We start from the raw sequence: 24860 nt of genomic DNA, 5'->3' as shown, positions 1-24860 counted from the left end.
TTCAAAGGTTTCCTTCCGTTCTGGGGGCCTATGGCCAATAGTAGAAACATACGTCAGCTAACACGGGTAGTTGAATCTACTATTACCGAAACTGCTGGTGCCCTTAGCAATTTGACAGCTGAGCTTCAGGCGGATAGACTCATGACGTTGCAGAACCGTATGGTTCTAGACGTTATCCTTGCAGACCGAGGTGGGGTATGTAGAATGATCCAATCGAGCTGCTGTGTCTTTATTCCTAATAATGCTCCAACAGTCTATGAGGCGATCTCTAAGCTACACAAGATTTCCGACTCTATACACGTAGACGAGGGAAACTGGTCCTTTATGGAGTGGTTTTGGACTCTGATCTCAGCGTGGGGATGGAAGGTTCTAATGGTCATCGGTGTCATCTTAATATTCCTATTCTCATGCTGCCTGATTATCCAGTGTGGTCCCGCTTTGTGTAGTCTTTGTGCTGCAACCTGTTTTAGGAAACCACCTGCAGTTGGAGAAAAGGCACGAGAAAGGATGATGATACAACAGCATGTCACTGACCTGATGAGTATAGAACTAGACTCTGACATAGACTGAGTAATTGCCTATGTAAGGGCAAAAGGAGGGTCTGAGGTTCCGTGACGATTTGAACCCGTGTTTTCAATATTGTCAGAAATACATAATATTGGTATCAGCGAACCGCAAATGATCCATTTAGCATATCCTGGTGTTTTCGCTACGCTACGAGCAAGAGCACTCCTTTTATAAACACATTACTGATCTACCCACGGCATCCATCTTAGATCATGGTGGCCATTTTGTGTTTCTTGCCCTCACATACGCAATAACCTCTGATCACTTCATTTCGATTAAGGACACGTAGCCTTAGCCGGAGATTCACCTCTCTCATGACACGTGCACCTTAAACCAGATCACGCTGTAGCTACATGACTCGACAAAGGCTGCCTCCTCTGCCCGAGGCCAGCCCACCTGAACTGGTTCTCGTGTCCATTGTCCCGATCATGATTAGGCGGCCGAAGCCGGTAGCCTTGCCCATTTACGACCCACAAACATCTCTTATCCCGCTTTTCTATCTTCCACACCTGGCTCCGTTTCTTTCTTTCTGAATCTTTATTAGGGGGAGGTAACGAAATTTACGATGAGGCGGTCCGGCTCTTGAATGCAATATTGACAAGGGATTGTGATGAACTAGTGGGAACCCCTCTTAGTAGATGTCTTGTAACAGATTTTATCAACAGTTCCTGTGTACGCCAAATATTTATTGTTTGTAACACAAAGGTTTTGGGAATGTACCAACATGTAAAGAATTCGCCTGAAGGCCAAAAACTAGTATATAAGGAGCAACCCTCTTTGTACAAATCGAACAGGCTCCTAGTTACTGCCCATGCGTAGTTTCTGTGACTTCTGTGTCCCTGCAGTAATAAACCTTTGGTCTTTGACGCCACCATCGAGAAGCCCGTGTTTCTGTTCATTTGCGCACCAAGGCAGGTGGAACTCCGGGGTCTTTGGGTGTTGTTCCCTGACACCTCTGGACGGAACCAAAAAGTCCAGAACTCCAGTGGCCTTTTGCCATCTGTAATGCATTGTCATGATTTATTTATTTCTTGGCCGCTATCACACTTAGCAAGTTGTGAGGCCTGGTTTCAATTATTATCTTTGAAGTATTTACATTATGTGGCGGGACCTAAAAGATATACGGAAAAGAATTATCAAGCTATTTTAAGATATACAGAACAACATCAGGGATTCAACGCTTCGGGAAACTAAGGAGAGGGATCCTTAGATCCAGATGCCTGTATGAATATGTATGCTACCTGGTTGAAGGAAGAAATGTTAGATTTTGAACATTTTAACTCCACGCAATATTTCCAGTATTTCCAAGATCGTAATGTTACAGATGATAAGGCAATGCCAGTTCCTATCTTAAATAGTACTGCTTCATTTTGTATTAAAGGGAAAGGTCATGTTAAGGTAGGAGATAGCAGATGTAACTACACCTACACTTTGCATACCAATAGCACCCCGCCCTTGATAACTCCGCCTAATGTGTATTTTGTATGCGGGGAAAACGCCTGTACTTGGCTTCCCTGAGGATGGGCAGGGCAGTGTTATCTGTCTTTCCTTTACCCTCCAGTATATATAGCCCCTACTAACTATCATAAGAATCACCAGTTGACAAAACGAAGTTCAGATTTCATACGGACTAGTAGAAGTATCGATACTGATAGTACAGATCAAACTGACTCCGCCTTGCAGCAGTTTGTGGATATAGCAAAGGGTCTCTTTCCTATATGGGGTCCTATTTTTACCAGCCGGGATGTTAGACGTCTGTCCAGAGTAGTGGAAAACGTAGTTCAAACCACTGCTGGAATTTTAACTAACCTTACAGTAGAGCTTCAAGCTACAAGGCACATTTTGCTTCAAAATCGGATGGTGCTTGACGTCATCCTAGCTGATCGAGGAGGAGCGTGCCGTGTGATCGGCAGCTCCTGTTGCATGTATATTCCTGATTCTGGTCCAAATATACATTTGGCCATTCAGAAATTGCATCGCTTGGCGGCAGAGGTTCATGCTGATACTGGTACCTGGTCTTTGACAGGGTGGTTCTGGAACCTTTTGTCCACTTGGGTTAGCAGATCTTCATGATCCTCGCCGGAGTAGTTGGGGTTGTATTTACTTGTTGCCTATGTCTGCATTGTGGACCAGCATGTTGCTCCGATTGTGCTGCCAAGCTTACTTCCTCATTGACAGTTTCGCACCATGCGAAAATTGAGAAGCAGTTAGTGCAAAAGGAAGTTACAGATCTAATGCAGATAGATGAAGGTGTGTTTTTGGATTAGGATCTGCTATTTTTACGTATGTTGGCTACATTGGGCCAAAAGGGAGGTCTGAAGGAATATAGATCCGCTATTATATAATGTTGGCCTAATGTATCCAATGTATGTATTCCTGCTACCTCGGGAGAGGTAGCCTGGGATATGAACAGACCATTGGTTCTATCTTAGGAGACTCAAGGTCACATCCGTCTTTCTTGTAGGATGAGCACATTCTTGAAGGCGCTGTGCCCGTACTCCCGTGCCCCGGAATGAAAGTGAGGCACCTTCACGGACCTACCCCCGGAATAGTTTGAGCTGAGTTTCGAATCAATCAATTGAGCCTTATATGGGTTTTCCTGTTGGCTTCACAAGAAGTGGTAATTTTCCATGTACAGGGTTTTTCATGAGGTATGCTAAAAGTATATATGCACTGTTTTGAATGCGATCCAGCAGTCTCCTCTGCACACCTTTGAGGGTGAGGACGAGAGAGAGGCTCCCCTATATGGGGCGCTCTTGCAAAATAAACGATTGAACCTTCTCTATTGCAGACTAACCTATTATTGGTAAATAAGGTATATGGGCTATTGGTTAGTATTGCTCTATGATATATAATTTTGATACTTCAACAAGTTCTTGTCCAGGGTAATGCCAAGTGACTTTACCGAGTCAGATAGGACGAGGGAGCAGTTTAGAGCATCGAGCTCCTTGAGTCAGTTTTGAATTGGTTGGTGGTTACTTTTCGGAGAGAACAGTGTTAGTTCCATTTTGTCTGGGTTCTGTTTTAAATGGTTTGCATTAAACCAGGTTTGGATCTTGGATAGCGTGCCATTGAGGTGTTGGACGTTGCTGGGTGATTTGATTTTGTAGTATATTTGTGTGTCGTCTGCATAACGGTGGTATTGAACCTCTGCTTGTTTCAGAATAATTGCAAGGGGTTCTATGAAGAGATTGAATAGGGATGGTGAGAGGATCGATCCTTGAGGGACTCCAAGTTTGACTCATGTTGGTACAGAGAGTTAGGAGTTGATGTTATTCTGTTGCGAACGGTGCTGAAAGAACGAAGTGAACCATTCTAGTACAGTGCCATTAGTGAAGGATCGCCCCTTCAGAGTCTCATGTAAAGCTTGATGGTTTATTGTGTCAAATGCTACAGATAGGTCAATAAGGATGAGGAGACAGGCTTCACCATCATCTAAGGCTCTGTGGATATCGTCTGCAATATTGAGCATTGCTGTTTCGGTGCTACACCTTTTCCTGAAACCCGACTGAAAGATGTCGAGGAGGTTGAAGTCGTCAATATGTTTGTTAAGTTGTTGGAGAACGCACTTCTCCAATGTTTTAGCTCGGAACTGAAGGTTGGAGAAAGGTCTGAGGTTGTTGAGCTCGCTTGGGTCAGCCCCTGGTTTCTTGAGTATAGGTGTGATTTATCCCAGCTGAAGGGATTCTGGGACACAACCTGATTTGAGAGAGGAGTTGATGATTTTTGTCCTGGAAGGGGCAATTATGTGGTTGAGTTTTTTTACTATTGCGGATGGGAGGGGGTCCATAGAGTGGGAAGTAGGTTTTAAGCTTGCAATTATATTGAAGACTTCGATTTCTGACATGGGTTCGAAGGTTGACCAATTAGCGTAATTTTTCAGTTGGAAGCAGTCCTGATTGTCCGTGGTATGACTTTGATTTGTTTGGACAGGAGCGGTTAAAGGGGGGCTGGTTGCGAGGGAGGGAGGATTTGAGATTTGGATGAAGGATTGCTCATTTTTTGTGACTTTATCGGTGAAGAAGTTGGCAATTTGTTAGCATCGATTTTTGGTGGCTTTTATTTCTTGTGGGGGGGTGCCGTTTGTTTGACTTTTGACAATGTTGAAGAGTTCTCTAGGCCTATTTTTCACCTGGTCTAGTTGGCTGCGGAAGAAATTGGTCTTTTCTCTAAAGATGTGTTTTTTATATGATGACCGGGGTTGATCTACGTTGCGCTATGTGAAGAGTTGACGGGTTAAGTATCCAAGTCCTTTCTGATTGTCTGGGTTGTCTTGTTTCGTTATTAAGATCCACGTTGAACCAAGATTTTGATTTGGTAGATCTCAAATGTTTGAGTTTGAGTGGTGCTACTTGATCTAACAACTCTGTCATTGTGGAATTAAAGTGGGCTGTGAGATCAGCTGCCGTCATATTGGAAGGCTGGGGTTGTTTTTGGGCATGAATCTTCGATTCCAGTTCAGTTATGGGGACTCTGTTGATGTACCTGGTCCAGTGTTTAGGTTTGTCTAGTGGACTTGGATGGTTTCTGACATGTGAGTCAATATTAAACAGTATGAGGTAGTGGTCAGACCAGTCAATGGGATAAATCGATCTCAAAGAGACCAGCTCATTTTTGGTGATAATCGTATCCAGAGTTGCTCCTTTGATGTGTGTTGGTTCATTGCTGAGTTGTTTGAGGTTGGTAATTTCAAACAGGTTGGAGAGGGCCTGGGTTGTAGTGTCTTCTAGTTTGTTCCAGTGGATATTGAAGTCACCCAGGAACACGTATTCCGTGTCTGTTAGGGAGAAACAAGGTATTAAGTTGGTTAGTTCTTCAGCGAAGAGCGTACGTTCACCAGGGGGATGGCAGATGGTGTTAAATTTGATGGGTGTGGTGCCTTTGACTCTAAATTCAAGCCCTAGGAACTCAAGAGTCAGGTATTCTGTGGATTTTAATCTGGTAAACTGTATTCCTTCTTTATGGATGATAGCTAGGCCGCCACCTGTTTTGATCGGTCTGTCATGTCTGATGATGTTGTATCCTGGGGGGTTGAGAAGGTCTAGCATGGGGGTAGAGTGGTCATAGTATGTGACCACTTTTTTATTACAGATTTAGGGCATTCTATTAACTTGCTCTGATCTAATCTATGGGGCATGGCTGGGATCCCATGGTTTTTGTGTAGAAAGGTAAAGTGTAAAAGTGAACCGGGTGATTCTGGAGGCTTCACATATCAGCGCACCTGCACTCTGCCACTGTTTGTCTGAATACTGCATTACATAGTCAGTGTTCCATTTCCCTCTAGCCTGCAAGTCTTGTTTGGGCGTGTCTTCCCTGAACACTGCATAGAGTATGGTGATACATACTCTTCCCTGATCTGATCCCACGATCAGATTAAGACCAATGGACTCACATGGTGTAACCTCAATGATAGTAATATATATTATTTACAATACTTAGAAATGGCAGAAGTGCTATAAGGACTGCTATATAAACATAGCTTAATAGCATTCTTATTAATCTACACAAGCCAGTTAAAAATCGTGGAAAATGTCAGATAACTTCACACTGCCAAATTCCAACAAGAAAGTGATTGTAGTAAGTAAGTGAAGTAAGTTGAGGGCCTTCCTGATCTGCACAAAAGGGTCACCAGATAGAGAAAGCACAAATATGCCTTAAGCTAACGACAGCACTACACAAAGGTGAATAACATAACTTTTCATTTGTTGCACATGTTCCTTTACTCGGCTGCCGAGTTATAAAGTCTACCCTTGATACTACTGTCTTCAAATACTTCATTTTGCAGTGCATCTTGTCTCCTGGAGGCATGTTAGAGAGACCCTGACATTAGTCCATGCATTATCTTGAACGTTGCATCTGCTCATTCCTCTCACGGGATCCTATTAATGCCTGATAACCACAGCAAATGGAATCACAGTTATTTCTCATATGTAATTCAATACGTTTTGCATCTCAAAATAATTCTGTAATGGATGATCTGCTACCTAAAGAAATTTGACGTTTACTAAATATTCAGCCCAATAACTAAATGAAATTATTATTTTATCTTATTCAGTCAGATCTATAAATAATAAAAATTGACTACTAAATACAATTTTCTTTTCCACATCTTTAACACTTAACATTATTCTCCATAACATCATGTCAAGTTTGGTGGAGCGACTAAACATATAGTTCCCACACCTCATTTAGTTAGAATGAGGGAACTACTTGTTTTCCAGCAGTCAGCTCATCAGCTTGCCCCATCATCAGAAGCCCCTGACTTGGGTACCTGTCCACCTCAGACCAAGTAGATCCTAGTAGCAATACCCCCACCCTATTTAGTGTGTGGCTATTGCCATTCATCTTTCTTGTCCGGGTCTGCCCATCAGAAAAGCAGACCCTGGCAGGGGAAAACAAACCGGACCCACCACACACACCGAAAAACTCCCTGTTCCTCGTGGTTCTTGTTTTATTTGATTATCTGAAAAACACTCCTGCTTTAGGAACTTGTTTTGGAAAAAAACAAAGGAATGCCAAGATGGTCAAACAAACATGGCGCCTGTTCGGATTTCATCTGTGTCTTCAATTCAACCACTGCATTGGTAGATGCACCATGACACAGACAGGTGCAAGGCCTCTGCTGATGTGGCAGGGTGGTGGGCTGCTGCAACACATTGAATTAGGTCTGCCTTGTTCAGTCTAAGACAGTGCTTTTTATGGGCCGATACTTACCGGTACTGAGTACCAGCACTTCTTAGATTCATCACTCTGAGTACAGGCACTTCTCTACTGCTGAGGAGAGTACCGGCACTCATGACATGGTAGGCTTATTGGCTACGAGTGTTGGTGAATCCTAAGAAGAAGGGGGACCCCCGGTAGTTTAACAGGCAGGTGTGAGGGGAAAATACATCATACCAAGTCAAAAGGGGTATGTCCAGCAATAGATAATCTGGTGATTAAAGCTTGAAAACGGTGTGCAGGGGGCTGAGGAAACTTGCCCGTAGTCTAATAAGCCCAGGTCGCAATGTCGAATCTCTTAGTATAGAGAAGAGGATACGAACTCCAGCCTGCAGCCGTATTGACCTCAAGAATGTCCGCGGCTCAAGCACAAAATCCTTTTGCGCTTGAGCCGGGGACATTCTTGCTAGACACATTATTCTTAAGGACATCCTTACATGCCTTGTGACTTTTAAACGTCGAACTACACTGAAGCAGCTACTGAAGGGCCCCCAGTTAGGTTACTACTAGGGAGCGTATCTCTTCCTGATAAATGATCTATCACTTTCGTGAAGTGATTTTGTGTCCCACTTGATTTGTACATCTCCGCCCTGATGAAGGTGTAGCCCCGGCTGGGGCCACACATCGAAACGTGCGTTGGCGTTTTCTCACTGGGGATGCTGCGACTGATCTCCTTTCCACCTTTCCAATGATCTGTTTCCATCTGTCATTCTGTAATCAGTCCAAGGCTGCTATGTACTCTTGATATGTAGTGTGCATGTGACATGGTGTGTATGCAATTCTGGTATGTATGATAGTATGACAGCTGATATTTTATGTGTGGGACTGTATTGACGTTTTCCTTGGCATTTTGATTTTAATAATCCAGTATGTGGTTGATATTTTTGTACTAAAAATGATTTATATGACTTAATAAAATGTTTACATATTGGTAATGAAATGTCTTTGGTCTGTCCTGGGGGGCGTTGTCTTGTCTATTAAATGACCTCTTAGTTAGGCTTATAATTGAATGCTCATAGGCAGGTACCCCTTTTGACTTGGTACGAGTGTTGGTGAGCATGAGTGCTTCTGTAGCCCCGATCTGAGCCCCAGCTGAGCTATTTGACAGGAGTCATTTGAATAATGTCCGGGTGTTCACCATCACGTTGTGTTTCACAGCAGGCAGGGTTCGTTTAGGCCCTGTGCTGTCAGTCACATTCACACTATCCTACGCATTTGTGCAAACACAGGAATCATGGCAGTCCCCCCCCCCCCCGGCAGTGGCAATTAAAAAAGTCATGGTAGGTGAAGAATATAAAATAACTTTTTTCATACCTGAGTCTTTTGTGTGTCTGCTTATGTTTGTAGGTTTGACTGCATTTGTATGCCTGTTTCTTGTAAGGAAAAAGTGAGAGAAAGAGAGAGGGAATCAAGAAACTCCCAGGAGGTATTTTAAAGAAAATGGGTGGCACTTTGTGTGTACATGTCTGCTCGGCAACAAAGATTCATGAATAACGCTAAAGGCAGGGTTGGTGGGTGGGTGAGTGCGTTAGTGGATGGATGAGTGAGAAAGGGCGGATGTATAGATGGATGGATGAATAGATGGATGAATGAGTGAAGGCCTGGATGGATGCGTGAAAGAGGGTAGCTGATTGGATAAAAAGGCAGATGATGGGTGGATAAGTGAAAGTTTGGATGGATGAATGACAGGGGGGAGAATGGATGAAAGGGTGGATGAGGGATGAGTGAAAGGAGGGATTGAGTGAAAGCGTGTTGAATGAAAGGGTGGGTGGAATAAAGGAATGCCATTGATGGATGATCGTAAGGGTGGATAAAGAGATGGATGAGTGAAAGGATGAATGGATAGGTTTTGATATGAAGGGTGGACAGACAGAATGGTGAAAAACTGAATGATGGATGAAAGACTGAATAAATGACAGAATGTAAATGTTAAATGGTGAGCATCAGCAGGTAAATGGTAGGATGAATGGATAGATCGATGGAAGAGACAAGCAATATCTTCAGGGGAGGGTGGTGATGAGTTGCTTAATTTGCATGGTGCCATAAGAGCTTTTGTTCGAAGTGGGGGTATTTTCAGTTTCTTCCTACTCACATGCTCAACAATATATAGTATTGTGCCAAACAACAGCAATTAACAGTATGGTATTAAGAAGGTGCAACTATTGCAAAAAAAGGAAATATTAACATATTATCGCATTTCTCTTTCATTTTGTGTAATGAGTAAGCCTGCTTTGTTTATATAAACACATTTCTCATGTGCTTTATTATGTGCTTCAACTAAAATAGAAGTTGGTAAGTCTCATCCATGTCTTGCCATTAGCCCCGCCCCCTTCTACACCTCTAGCTCATTTTAAAGAGTACCTGCACTTATTTTTTCCCATTCAAAGCACTGGTCAAAGGTGATCTTTGACCATTGTATTTAGCTTTATGTCAGTTTGGCTTCTCTCCATGTTCAGTCAACTTACTAGAATCTCCCTGCACAATAAGTTGAAGAGTTTCTTTAGTTAGCGAAAATCTTAGATCGACTTTGAAAAAACCTAAACAGAGCTCCAACCCTTTCATGTGGAAATCGTGTTTATTGAGTCTGTTAAAAGTCTTGGGGAGAGAAGAAAACTATTTAACCATTTAAATTTACATTAGGTATTAATGGAAATATTCTTTGGATGTATAAACATGTTAATCTTCCTCTAATGGTGGCAGGTTTGAAACTGTAAAAGCTACTTTGCAATGAATATGATGCATGAGCGGATGCGAAATGATGCCGCCGAAATTCTACGGTTTTCAAGAAAAATCAATTCATAGAGAGTTGTATATTTAAATATGCTATTAGTGGGCTCTGTGTCAACTTGGTTTCATTTGATATTATAATAGGCTGTTAAGGATAATAACAGAATTTAGTCGAAACGATTGCCCTCCGTGGAATAATAAAATGAATAACAGTAGATTGAAAATGGTTTCTGTGGAGATGAGGCGCATTAAAGTAAGGGATTTGGCCGGCCTCGCGTCGCTTCTTAGGTAAGTTCTAATTAAAGGTCGCCGTGACCTCGGCAGTCCTGTTTGTAGTGAGATATCCGGTAAATTCTGGAAGGTCGTCCTCCTCCGCCAACACTTGCAATTTCGCAAATCTGGGCTTATGGAGGCTAAATCTTCTTGTTATTTTCATTTTTTTCATAGCTCCCGAGGCCATCAAATAGTTGATCCAAAGTGCTTTTAATGTGCATTTGAGAAAGAGAGAGGGACACGAAAGTTGTTGCAAATGGAGCAGCCATATTTTAAACATGCAAGCTCGTTTAAACTCAATGGTTGGTTCCAAGATCAGAGCCAGTTACCTTTAATTCCCAACTTCTCAATGCGAGGGTGCTTTTTTAGGGAATTAGGCCCAGGTGCAAATGGATTTTCTTTTGCACGACTCACACAGTCGTGTATATTTGCTGTGGAAAAAAGAAAAGAAATAAGTTTTAAAGAGAGGAGAGATCAAATATCGTTTCAGATTTTTTCCTTTTGAACATCTTTTTCTTAAGATCTACATTATCAGTAGCACTGACTCCTTCATATTTGACATGCTACCGAAGAACTCACTGCTTTACTAAAATGCGTAATCGCCAGCAGAAGTGTGAGGCTCTTTATAGAGAGCTTTTTGCACCCTTTGGAGGTTGGCAGAACGTGTGTCTAAATTTGTCGCAAATGGCGGGGTAATTTCATGATGCTATATGTTGGCGTAATTTTCGGGATTTTGTGTAACAAATGTAACACGAAAATTGCCAAATTAGGCAAATTATATTGGTGTAATTTAAATATTGCACGGGCTTAATATTAATAGGTAGCCTGATAGAGCGGGCTGCAGAAAATATTTTATTCTGGCCTGTGGATTCAATTCCCTATAACATTAACTGATTAATTAATGCACTGTTGCATGATTTATTTTACTAATCCAACCTAGATTAAGTTTGCACCACACATGCACACGCGGGAAACTAATTATATGTGCTTATGTGCATTTGCAAGTCTGTTTTTGTAACACATTATTAATATTGTCCTGTTTATTATGTCTGTCCTATTGTCTTTGTCACCATTAACATGCAGCTGATCATTCATGGCATGTGCTTTTATATGTGCTTATATGTGAGTCTTATGTTGTGTATTGTCTGTCTGTGTGTCATTTAATTATCTTTTTATTCTTTCAGAAACATAAAGCTGGACTACATGGAGAATGGTGGTTATTTTATGTGCTGCTTTAAATGTTTGCTTCTGCTAAATGTTTTTTATTAGTGGGTTAATTAATAATTAATAAGGGACTGGGTGGTACACAAGGGTTTGCTTTACTTGAATTAATCACTCTTTTGTGTTTGTTTAAATAATAGCTCAAGTGTGAGCTGAGGCCTAGTTCTTGCTTGGAGAAAGTTGGTCGGCCTGAATTGAGCAGAAGCTGAGCCAAGCTGCACGGTAAAAGAAAAAAAACATTGCAAGAGGTCAATGAACTTGCTTCTCTGGCTCAGAACTTTATTAAAGAAAAGACTTTTAAATGGAGTTTATTCCATGGACTGCTCTGGCTGATCCTATTCAAGGTCGAGGAAGTGACAAGCGTGAATCTGCCGAGCTCTGGTGGAAGTGGATTGGCAACTTTTTGTTGCAAATGCCTCGGAAGTCGTTGTCACTTTGAATGGACAATGGCACAGTGACACGCATATTCTCTGGACTAGTAGCTGAGGTGGTCTGATGGCCATAAACCAATCACAGTGCTGAACTTTACTAAATAATAACATTTAGTCAGATTTGAGAGCGAAAAATGATATAAAATTGGCTCTCTTGTGGGGTTGGGAACGTTCTTTTCCAGAGGGGCGAAGCGCTGTCGGATTGCCTTGGGAGAGTGTAAGCATGCAACTGTTTATTATTTGTTTCCCTTTCAGGCTTGAAAATTAACTTGGAGAAAAAGCTAATGTTTACTTAAATTCATCATTTTTGATTAATTCTGACAGCTTACTTTGTGCCAATGATTAATGTGATTTGAATTAATAAAACTAAATGTTTGATTCTAATAAAGTGAGATATTAAAGACTTTACTTATGAAATCTAGAAATAAACTTTTCAAAATGACAAGCTGGACTTGTTTATTGTAGATAGTTTATTGCATAGAGTCAAAATAACATATGATCCATTCACCTCATTCACTATGTTTATGGGCCTGGTATTGTTGGTAAGTGTGTTAGTGGAATGAGTCATCATTTATAAAGAATTTTAGTTTCTAGGCTCTTTCAATTGGTAGCATTCAGACGGTTTATATGTTGTTTTTGACATGCATGTTACATATATGTTGGTATAGACATAGGACTGATGTTTAACATATGTTAAGTTTTTGATTCTGTTAAGTTGTTATATGTAGTCTTAAGGAATTTTTCCAGCAGTGTGAGAGATTCCTGGTTAAATGCCGGCCGGCAAGATAGTGTAGCTAGAAGAGTTACACAGTGCATTTGTCTGTTTCAAAATTGTGGTATAGCATATATCACGTGTTGTGGGCGTACAACACAAGTTTAGGGACCTTAGATTGCATGGTTGAATGTGTAGTGAGGATTGCCTATGAAATTGTAAGCATTAAGCAGAGGGACCTGGTGAGCCTGTTTTAAAGCTTTCTGTGAAAAGAGTAGTAGGAGTTAATTCAAACTCGAGTGAAGGGTAAAAATAGCGTCGCCTATTCTTATCAACGTCTGACGTTTTCTGTGGTTGGTTCAAGTCCTGCCAAGAATTCGTGTGTGTGTGAACAGGGTTTTCTTTGTTTGAAAGGGTGTGAATGCTTTGTAAAACTGATGGGTAGGGTAAGAATTGCCTTGCTAGTGAATGAGACTATTCTGTGAGAATAGCGTCGTCTATTCCACACTAGGGATACTTGAATGAATGTGTAAAACTATCTTTTTGTTAGAGAAGCAGACAAATGGTTTGTTTTTATGTTGTTATTAATTGCGATTTTATAAAAAATGATTTAAAGTGTTTCTAAGTCTTTATGGTGAAGAAAATGCTATTTTAGGTATAGTGTGTCATTCAAAACTTTTTATAAGCATTTTGCGTTATTTAAATGCTTAAAAAACTGTCCCGATCGAAAATTGTGAGGGAGGGGCTGTTTGGAGGAGTGAAAGCGAGTGAGGAGACTTTGCAGCTGCAGCCTGCTGCATACGTCAGAGCCTGCCGCGCTCTGATTGGTTAAAAATCCCTGTACTGACAAAGCAAGCGCTCCCATTGGTTGAAGCGCGATCTAAATGTTTGAAATGGTATTTTTATTGTAAATACCTTATTAAAATCATTGCGCGCTAATTTTAGGGTGGATTTGATCCTAATTCTGTGAGCCTTTTTAATATTTGTATTTTGCGCTCTTTTAATTGGCAACCCGCCTATCTACATGCGCTTGCCTCGAGCCTATCTAAATATTATGCTCGTTTCCCTCTAAAATTGTGCGTTGTTTTCTTCGTTTCTTTTCTATATTTCTGCCGAGCGTTCTGTTCTGGTATTTGTGAAGGAGGGGGGAGGCCTGCGAGTGGTGAGAGGTGAGCGGAGGCGAGCCGACAGCTGCAGCGGCTGATTACGTCAGCCGCCGCGCTGTGATTGGAGGAAACGCCGTCGCGTCACGCCAGAGCCGCGCTCTGATTGGGCGAGGCTGGCGAGCCTCCACAGAGGAGCTGCGCAGGGATTGGGTGAAATGAGCGAGCCTCGGCAAAGCTCCGTGTACTAGGGAGAGACGCGCTCTCATTAGGAGAGGCTTTAGTAGTTAATTGTTTGCAGCGTCCGCTGTTGCGCAAAGTAAAGCTCTTTCGCATTGTTATAAGTGAAGCTAGCCGCGCTTCCATTGGAAATTAACGCGTCGCGTCATTGTTGAAGACGCGCTCTCATTGGTTACTGGAGCGTGGTGTGCTCCCATTGGTTAACGGCGCGTCGCGTCATAGGAGAGCCGCGCTCCCATTGGGCGAGGTTTCAAGTGAGGTTTGTTTGGCCATGATCGCGCTGTGTGAGCGCTAGTGATTTAAATTAGTAATCCTGAATGACACGCTCTCGTTTAAGGAGCGCGTGTTAGGAAGTGTGCAGATTTTAAAAAAGTGAGCACTGTGCTGTGTTGGCACGTGTTAGGAAGTGTGCAAAATTTAGAGAAGTGAGCACTGTGCTGTGTTGGCACGCTCTTGTCACTGAGGAGGTGAGGCTGGGAGGAGGAGGCTTGGTGGGGCTCTGTGGAGAGGCGAGGTGCATTACAAGGGATAGGGGAAAGGTAGTGACGTGTGTGGTCACATGGAGTCAGGCTTTATGCTGATTGGTTATTGACACTACAGTGTCACGGGGAAGTCTGCTGGTGACGTATGCAGTCACATGTTGGTGTTATTGGAGGCAAGCTTTGTGATGGTTGGTTGTTGACACTACAGTGTCATAGAGAGGCCGCGACCGGATTGGCTGAGGGACTGTAGGCATTTTACATTGGCTGAGTGCTGTGTAGCCACATAGTGATTGGCTAATATACATAAATACATTGTTTACATTTCCCAGAGTTAGTTTTTCCCACGCTATTTATGCCTAAAGCTTCATTTTTTTTTAAAAATTTAAAAATTGATTTGATATTTATTAATGATAATTAATAAATAATACAAGAATAAAGACCTTAATTAGGATATTAGTACTAAAAGTGATTAAAGTAAGGATATTAATTATTTAATTAATATAAATTAGATAAAAATAATTGTTTTAAATTGCAAATAAAATTATAAATTTATAGGTTTGGAATTAAAATACAAATATGAGTTATTGGGATGATTATAAAAAAAAGCCTACATGGTTTCAAAAGGTAAAAAATTATTTTAAACCCGATAAGAAAATTGAGACACGTGGTGGTAAATTACTTCATAAGTATAAAACACCTGCAGCCTATATGGAAGGTGAATATGGTTATCATACAGTAATTTGGTTTGATAACTGGATGCAGTATACCAAAAAAGATGGTGTACTAGCCTGGCCAGAAGATGGGTCATTTAATATGAAAGTTTTACAAAATTTGAGAGGAAAAATGATGGATCTTGTACCAAAGCCAAGACCTACACAATTTGAAGCCCTAGTTGAGTGGGAAGTTGAGATGATGGAACTTGAACGCGAAAGCAAGTGTACAGCACCTAAATATTCAAAATATGTTGTAAATAAAGAAACACATGAAGATAAAGTGAGACGCTGGAGAAAAGCAGACATGTATGATGGTCTGTATCCCATAAGAATAATGATTAATGGAGATTTAGAACAAAAGACAGCTGGAAGAGAAATTGATGAGGAATTAGATGATGCAGTTTTAGAAGACATTTATGCCACTAAACCTAAGCCGCCACCTTATCAAGCAGGTTCTCACTCTATCCCGAGAGTTTCTACAGAAGCATCTCCAAAAGCACCACCTAGAGAAGTTGAGGAAGGTTCTCCTAGATTTTTAAAATTACCTGGAAGAGCAAATACTTCTAGTACACCTAACAGAGGCAGAGTAGCTTATCAAGAAAATAATTCTGTAAGAAATCAGGAAAGATTACCAGCTGAGCAAGAAGTTTCTAGTTATAATAAAGCAAAGCATGATTTAATTGAACAGCTGACAAAAGGTATGGAAGCAGTTACAGTACCAGTAACTATTGGTCCTGTGGTACCAGTTTTTGACCAAGGAGAAAATAGACAAACAGCCTTAACAGTTCCATTAAATGCTGAAATTCAAAAGGTTGCTGAAAAATTTTATTCAGAACTTTCAGAGATTCATAGAGAAAAATCTATAATGCCAAATTGAACACTACATGGAAGTTTATCAAGTTCACAGTCACCAACTGTGGCAGGTTCAGACTCAGGTTTGTCAGAAAAAAGTTTAAACAGAACAGAATTATCTCAAAATGAAATGTCTCCTGAAGTCCCTGATTATAAAAAGCTTGATGTAGCTAAATTAAAAGCTGATCTGGAGGAATTGATCATTGGCACAATTGGTACTGACAATTTGAAATTGTATCAAGATGATGAATTATTATTCATTTGCAAGAGCATTCAGTGGAAAACTAAAAACAGGTATGAACAACTGGAAGAAATGGCTGCTGAATTAGAAATTGATTTAAGCAAACAAAAACATTTACAGAAACATTACAGGGTAGATTTTTCTGAGAGGGACATTGATAATTTAAACGCTTCTGGAAGAATAATTCATATAAGAGAATTAATAAGCTTTCTCAGAAAATTAGGTGAATTAGGTAAATGGAGAATGAAATGGTCAAAGAAAGAACAAGATAAAAGACTAAGAAATGATGAAATTTCTGAATTTCCAATGAGAGAAATAGCAGGAGGTGGGTATGTGCATGTTCCCTGGTCCAGACAGGATATACTCCTGTTTACTAATGATTTTCCACGTTTAAGGGAGAAACCAGTGGACTGGTACCGACAGGTAGACAGATTCATAAGGGTGTCAAAAGTTCTGTGGATTGATCTGGATGGATTCTTTGACATTGTTGTTCCATCAGATCTTTGGACAGAATGCAAAATTTCTATAGATTGGCCAAAAGAAGAACCTGCCCGAGATAAAATTACAGGTGCCCCATCAAAAGATGTCATGGATCTTTATAAAAAAGTAATTTATTGGCTAAAAGAGAAAATTCCCCCAAAGGAAGTGGACTGGGTTAAAATAGACAGAACAAATCAGGAACCAAAAGAATCAGTTCATTCATTTTATGAGAGGTTACTGTTAGTTTTTAAACAGTACAGTGGCTATGAAAAATTAAGTGAACAAGACATGAGCCACTTCATATACAAATTTGTATATGGCCTGAGACCTGAAATTGGTGACATGATTAGAAATGGAATTGTTTGTTGGCAATCATTATCACTTGACGACATCTTGAGAAAAGCAAAATACTGTAGTGATGAAATAGATGCAAAGCAGAAGAGTCTCAAGGAAAAAGCAATGTGGGCACAGGTGAAGGTAGCTGAGCAGCAGCAACAACAACAGCAGTTAGGTTCTATGCAACAGGGAAAATTTAGAGGTAATTTTAATAATTCAAAGCCAAAATTTAATGTAAATATTGAAGAGTTAAAACAAAAGCTCCCATGTTTTAATTGCGGCGAAATTGGACACTGGAAGCGAGAGTGTAAGAACCCGCCCAGAAATTTTAAAAATAATTCATTGAATCCACAGGTGCAGTGTGAATTAAGTCCGCAGCAACAACAACAGCTACAGCGGCAACTGCATGAAATTAATCAACAGCGACAGTTACAGCGACAGATAGTCAACCAGACACAGCAGAGCCAGTATCAGCAACAGAATCAGGTACAGCAGAATCAAATTCAACAGAATCAGTTACCTCAAGCACCATTTCCTGGTTGTGCTAACACACAGAGATTTTCTCCTGAAACAGGTTTCTGTGGAAATAATTTGGTTAAAGATGTGTTAAAAGTCAACATGGCAAATGCTTCTCAATTTTGGTTAAATGACAAAGAGGTGAGTGATTCATCAGAGGATTACTCATGACGGTGCCTGAGAGAGGAGGAAGAGTGTGTGCTTGGACCCACTCTTGAGGTAGATCAGTCTGGTCCATTTGTTAATGGAAAGGTGAATGATAAAGATATCACTTTCCTTGTGGACACAGGTGCTACCCGTTCTACTGTTAGATCAGCAGAAATAGAAAACCTTCCTCTCTCGGGTGAAACCATTCAAGTTGTAGGTGTAGCTAATCAACAAATTAAAACCAGTCTGACAGATCCAGTAAAAGTGGAGATAGGCAATTACAAAGATAAACACAGATTTCTAGTTTGTGACAGCAGTCCTGTGAATTTATTAGGTCGTGATATATTATGTAAAATGAATTGCAGAATATATTGCTCTCCAGAAGGCATTGAAATGCAAACAGCAGAAGAAGATGGTCTTTATAAATGGACCATGATGATGGTGGAGGAAGAGAAAACACCACTATTTCCTGTATTTGATAAAAATGATTTACCAGAAGAGCTCAAAGAGCCAGTCAATCCAGCAATTTGGGACCTAACAGGTAATGATATGGGTCTCATGAAAAACATTGATCCAGTAAAAATCACTGTTAAACAGGGAGTTGATTTTCCAAATGTTCCTCAATATAAAATGAAGGCAGAGACAATTGAAGGTGTTATTCCTGTGATTGAAAAATTCATAAGTCAAGGAGTGTTAAAAGAAATTGAAAGCAGTCCATGTAATTCACCAATTATGGGTATTAAAAAGCCAAACGGAACATACAGAATTGTTCAAGATTTAAGAAAGATTAATCAGATAGTTGTTCCCTGCTGTCCCATTGTTCCAAATCCTGCAGTAATTCTTTACCAGATTCCACATGATGCAGAATGGTACACGGTCATTGACCTGTGCAATGCATTCTTTACAGTTCCATTGCATCCAGATAGCCAGAAAATTTTTGCTTTCAGGTTCCAAAATAGGATCCTAGCATGGTGTCGAATTCCTCAAGGGTATACTGAGAGTCCATCTATCTTTAATCAATTATTAAAGAAATCTCTGGAAGATCTAGTGTTGCCTGGTAATTTCACATTGGTACAGTACATTGACGATTTGCTTGTGGCAGCCAAAACACGAGAAAATTGTGTTACTGATACCATTACCCTGTTAAACCGTTTGGCAGATGAAGGACATAAAGTTTCACCAGCAAAATTGCAGTTTTGTAAACAAGAAGTGAAATATCTTGGTCACAGAATTGCAAAGGGAACCAGAAAAGTGACAGTTGAAAGAATTAAAATGATTCGAGCAATACAACCACCAACAACACAGAGACAGGTGAGAATGTTTCTAGGAATGGTTGGTTACTGTCGACAATGGATTAGTGGGTTTTCAGTCATTGCAAAACCACTTCAGAGACTGACAAAGGCAGATGTAAAAGATCCCATTAGATTGTCAGAAATTGAGCTGGAAGCTTTTGAGCAGTTAAAAAAGAGCTTATGTGAAGCTCCTGCTCTGGGTATGCCAGACTATGAAAAGGAATTTGAACTCTACTGTAGTGAAAGAGAGGGTTGTGCATTGTCAGTCCTTATACAAAGGCATGGAAACTTAAGAAAACCAATTGCATATTTTTCAGCAGTTTTGGATCCTGTTGCAAAGGCTTTGCCAGGTTGCTTAAAAGCAGTGGCCGCAACAAGTGTAAGTCTTGACCAAAGTGAGGGTATCATTATGGGTTTTCCTGTAAAGGTATATGTACCTCATTCAGTTGAAATTCTCCTTACCAGAAGTAGAACTCAACATTTAACAAGCAGCAGACTGACAAAATATGAGAAAACAATTTTGGGTTCAGACAATGTAACAATTGTTAGATGTGTAAACTTGAACCCTTCCACATTATTACCTGATGGAGCTATTACTGAGGTAAGTAATGAGGATGATATTGATCATGAATGCCTGGATGTTGTAGATTATTGCACAAAACCAAGACAAGACATAAAAGATGTCCCATTACAAGAATCAGATGTGGTATATTTTGTGGACGGATCTTGTTTGAGAAATGATGAAGGGATTCTAAGAGCAGCATACTCAGTATGTACAGTTTCAGATGTTGTTGAAGGGTCACCTTTGGATGGAATTCGTTCCGCTCAAATTGCAGAATTAATTGGTTTAATTCGAGCCTGTGAAAGAGCAGCTGGCAAAAGAGTAACCATAGTGACTGATAGTCAATATGGTTATGGAGTTGTTCATGATTATGGACAGCTCTGGTCCAATAGAGGTTATTTAACTTCTGCAGGAACTCCAATAAGAAATGCTAAATTGATTAAAAGATTAATTGACGGCATTCAATTACCAGAACAAATAGCTGTTGTGAAATGTTCAGCGCATAAGAAGGGTGATGATTACATCACCAAAGGTAATGCCTTTGCAGACGAGATGGCAAAATATTGTGCCAGAAATAATTACGCAATCAATCGGGAAAAAGACAAAAGTCACACAATGAATTCTCTCATGCTAATTTCTGTAGTTGAGACATGGCAGGAAATAAAAGATTTACAGGATGAGGCAAGTGAAGAAGAGAAAAACATATGGCTAAAAGGTGATTGCAGACCAAGAGAGGAAGACGGGATCTGGGTACACCAGGATGGAAGAGTTGTATTGCCAGACAGTATGATTGCTGACATGGCACGATTGTATCATGGTCAAACTCACATGGGAAAAGGGTCTATGATCAATTTATTCAGAGAAACATGGTTCAATGTAAAATTTAGATCAATTGCAGAGTCACTTTGTCAAAGATGTTTAACTTGCCAACAGATGAATTTCCACAAAAAAATTGTTACAAGCTTGGGAACCATAGGACGGGAAGGTGGTCCTTTTACCAGGTTGCAAATGGATTTTATTGAAATGCCAAGACATAATGGTTTACGTTATGTTTTGGTGTTTGTTTGTTTGTTTTCAAGATGGGTGGAAGCTTTTCCAACTCGTCATGCCAATGCTGCTACTGTGGCAAAATTACTTCTAAGAGAAATCATACCTAGGTATGGATTTCCGGTCACAATTGAAAATGATCGTGGAAGACATTTTGAGAACAGTTTGATGAAAAGAATCTGTAATGCTTTAAACATAGAACAGAAAATGCATTGTGCTTACAGACCACAAGCATCAGGTGTGGTTGAACAAATAAATGGCACAATTAAAAATAGGATCGCAAAGATGTGTGATGCTACAGGAGTGAAGTGGACTGATGCACTTCCCCTCGTTCTAATGTCATTGAGAAGCATTCCAGATAGAAAAACAGGTCTTAGTCCTCACGACATCGTGATGGGCAGAGTGATGAGACAAGCATTTGTACCAGTTGGCAAATTGATGAGCATTAATGACAGTGCAATTTTTGAATATTGCCGAAATCTGTCTGATGTGATGCATTCTGTGTTTCATCAGGTGGGAACTGACATTATTACAAAAGAAAAGGTACAAGCTCATGATTTACAACCCGGTGACTGGGTTAGGACGAAGGTTCACCGAAGAAGGAACTGTTTGTCACCAAGGTGGCAAAGGCCACGTCAGGTTATCCTTATAACAACAAATGCAATAAAATGTAAAGGACTAAAAAGGTGGATACATCCAAGCCATACAATTTGTGTGTTACCTCCTGAAAATGATGAAGAAGGTGATATAACAGCTGACTCAGATTCAGAAAGAGACCCAGAAGATCCAGATTCTGATTCAGATTCAGATTCAGATTTTGGTGATCCCCAAGAAAATCAACATCAAGAAAATCAAGATGGAAGTCAGAACTTGAATAAAGAAGATCTGAATACTGGAATTCAAGGTGTTGATGATGATGATTTGCTTGAAGAAGAATCTCTGAGAGAAAAGAGAGATTCAGAAGAAGCAGAAGATTCTGAGCGAGACAAAAATCTGAGCGAAACTCTTGAAAAGCAAGAAAGAAGTAGCTCTGTGAACAAAAAGCTTGAAGCTGGGAAGCTGAAGGTGATTCCTGAAGAAGAGGAATTGCCAAGTACCAGTAAAGGTATTGTTTCAAATGGAGTGAAGTTGCCGAGTAGAGAAATTCCTAGATACAGATTTGATGTCTCAGATACAGACACTGAAAGTGATGAAGATTCTGAAATAAGAAAACAAAGAAAAAGAGCTTGGAAAACTGAATGCAACGAAAGTGTGCCAAAGAAAAAAGTCTTGAGAAAGGGAGACATTTGGCCTGAAGAAAATAATCTGAAATTCAAACTGGTAAAGAAATCAAAAGAACAAGTCAACGAAATTACTAGTCAAGGAAGTGAACTTGAAAAAAGTAACGAAGGTGAAAACAAAAAAATAGAAGTCATCACTCGCAAAACAAAAAGAATAATTAGGCCAAATCAGAAATATAGGTCTCCAGAATGGACCTATATAATCATTTCACCGATTGTTGAGGTGGACAGCAGTGGTCAAGAATTTTTAGAAAGTGACAGGGATTAAAATTTGTTAGAAATTAGTTGAGGATCTATTTCCTAGCACAAGGCTGAAGAAAACATGTATTAGGTACTTTTTGTTTCTTGGCATAAGGCTGAAGAAATTGTGTATTAGGTAACTTTGTTTTCTGGCATAAGGCTGAAGAAAATTTGTTAGGTGACATAAGGTCGAAGAAATTCTGTTTAGTTTTTTTTTTTTTTTTTTTTTAAATATATTTTGTGACACAAGGTCGAAGAAAAATTGTTTAGGGTAAAAAAAAAAAAAAATATATATATATATTTTAAAAGGGGGGATATAATTGTTATAATTGTTACTTACATTTACTTACATTTTATTTAAAATTTTTGTTTTTGTTTTTGGAAATGCCTAGATAAGATACTTCTAGGTGTACAATTTTTAAAAGGTGTTGTAAGATGACCTCAATTTGTGTGATATTATTAATTCTACTTTGGCTAATTTTAGCTGTGGTCTATCCTTTTGATGTTGATAAGCAAAAATCTAAGACTAATATTACTAGTAAAGCAGAATCTATTCATGAGAAGCATGCTGGCAGGTCCAGTAGAGTTATTAATCATGACCCACTGTCTCATCAAGATAGATCAATTGGTGATTTTTCAACCAATTCATTTTCAAGGCTTTTATCTGAATATGTCAAAGTAATGAATGTCAAAGATTGCTATGTGTGTGTAAAATTACCCACTTCTGTTTCTGAGGGAGTGACTTATAATATGTTACCTCTCACTTATGGCATTACCTGTAGTGTGATTACTAGTCTGTTCTATCAAACTGGTCGTCTGGAGTATTATTATTCAGACTTTGATGAGGTTTTTGCAAATCTCAAAATTGTAAATAGCTTAAACAAAGTAAGATCTGCGAAGCAGATGAGGGAATTCTTTTTAGTTACTAATGAATTAAACTATGAATATGCCTATAGAAATAATTTAACATGCAAAATGAGAGCTGAAGAAAAGACTTTCCTTAACATGGTTGAGGAGAGAAGGGCTGTTTACAAAAGAAATGAGAAACTAAAACATGCTAAGTCTAAATATTGGCAGTTAGAAGATGCTAAACTAAATGGTGTTAATACTAATGCAGCAATACATATTGATGAACCAGTTAGTGGTAAATTTTGTATTAGGAGAGATAATACTTTGTACGATAATCTTTTTATAGGTGCTAGTCAATGTGAAGATACTTATCGTATTGAAGGGGGATGGGGATTCAAAGGTGGAAAGGATCCAATTTTTCCTGGAATTTATTTTATTTGTGGCAATAAGGCTTATTTTAGTCTCCCAGATCACTGGTATGGGACATGCTATATCGGCCTGGTCTTTCCAAAAATATTTCATATTGACAGAAATGAAAAAGGTACTTTTGAATTTGGTGAACACTTGAATCAAAATAGATACAAAAGAGAAAGTTTCTCAGAAATTCTGGGAGACATTTTTGGTGCTGTTATTCCTATGGTGGGGGTAACGATGAATTCTATTAAAATTAGAAAAGTGTCCACAATTGTGGATAGGTTGTCAACTGATACTGCGAGTGGTTTTCAATTGGTTAGTACAGAACTTGTCGCAATCAGAAGTATGGCTATTCAGAATCGTCTTGCATTAGACATTCTGCTTGCAAAAGAGGGTGGAGTCTGTGGGGTCTTACATGTTCAACATTGCTGTACCTATATTCCTGACAAGAGTCGGGATATAGAGTTACTTGTTAAAAACATTACACATTTTCATGAAGAAATTGAACCTATGGAGGAAGAAACTTTTACGGAAAAGATTGGAAAAAGAATGGAGGCCATTAAAGAATGGTTTTCAGAACTTGGCAGGTCCATCATTGGCAAAGTGCTCTATCCAGTAATTGTCATTGTTATAATGATAATGCTGCTAAAAATTAGTTGTTTGATTCACAAAAGAAGGAAGCGTCAGAATGAAAAGAAAAGAATTTATAAACTCAAAAAGGAACAGGAAAAGGAATACGAATTAGAAGAAATGCGAAGAGTTCAGTTTGATAAAGATAATCAGACAGCTGAGACAGGGGTTTAGGGAAACTAATATCGAGAGAATTCAGTGTGTGTTGTCTCTAAAATGGGTGAAATTTTTTCTAAAAATTTTTGGAGTGTTGTTTGGTGATTTTAATATCACCAGATGAGGGAGTTGATAGAGCGGGCTGCAGAAAATATTTTATTCTGGCCTGTGGATTCAATTCCCTATAACATTAACTGATTAATTAATGCACTGTTGCATGATTTATTTTACTAATCCAACCTAGATTAAGTTTGCACCACACATGAACACGCGGGAAACTAATTATATGTGCTTATGTGCATTTGCAAGTCTGTTTTTGTAACACATTATTAATATTGTCCTGTTTATTATGTCTGTCCTATTGTCTTTGTCACCATTAACATGCAGCTGATCATTCATGGCATGTGCTTTTATATGTGCTTATATGTGAGTCTTATGTTGTGTATTGTCTGTCTGTGTGTCATTTAATTATCTTTTTATTCTTTCAGAAACATAAAGCTGGACTACATGGAGAATGGTGGTTATTTTATGTGCTGCTTTAAATGTTTGCTTCTGCTAAATGTTTTTTATTAGTGGGTTAATTAATAATTAATAAGGGACTGGGTGGTACACAAGGGTTTGCTTTACTT

The sequence above is a fragment of the Lissotriton vulgaris genome, chromosome 11 (assembly GCF_964263255.1).
Source record: "Lissotriton vulgaris chromosome 11, aLisVul1.2, whole genome shotgun sequence".
Lineage (NCBI taxonomy): Eukaryota > Metazoa > Chordata > Amphibia > Caudata > Salamandridae > Lissotriton > Lissotriton vulgaris.
Note: the sequence above shows the minus strand (reverse complement) of the source record.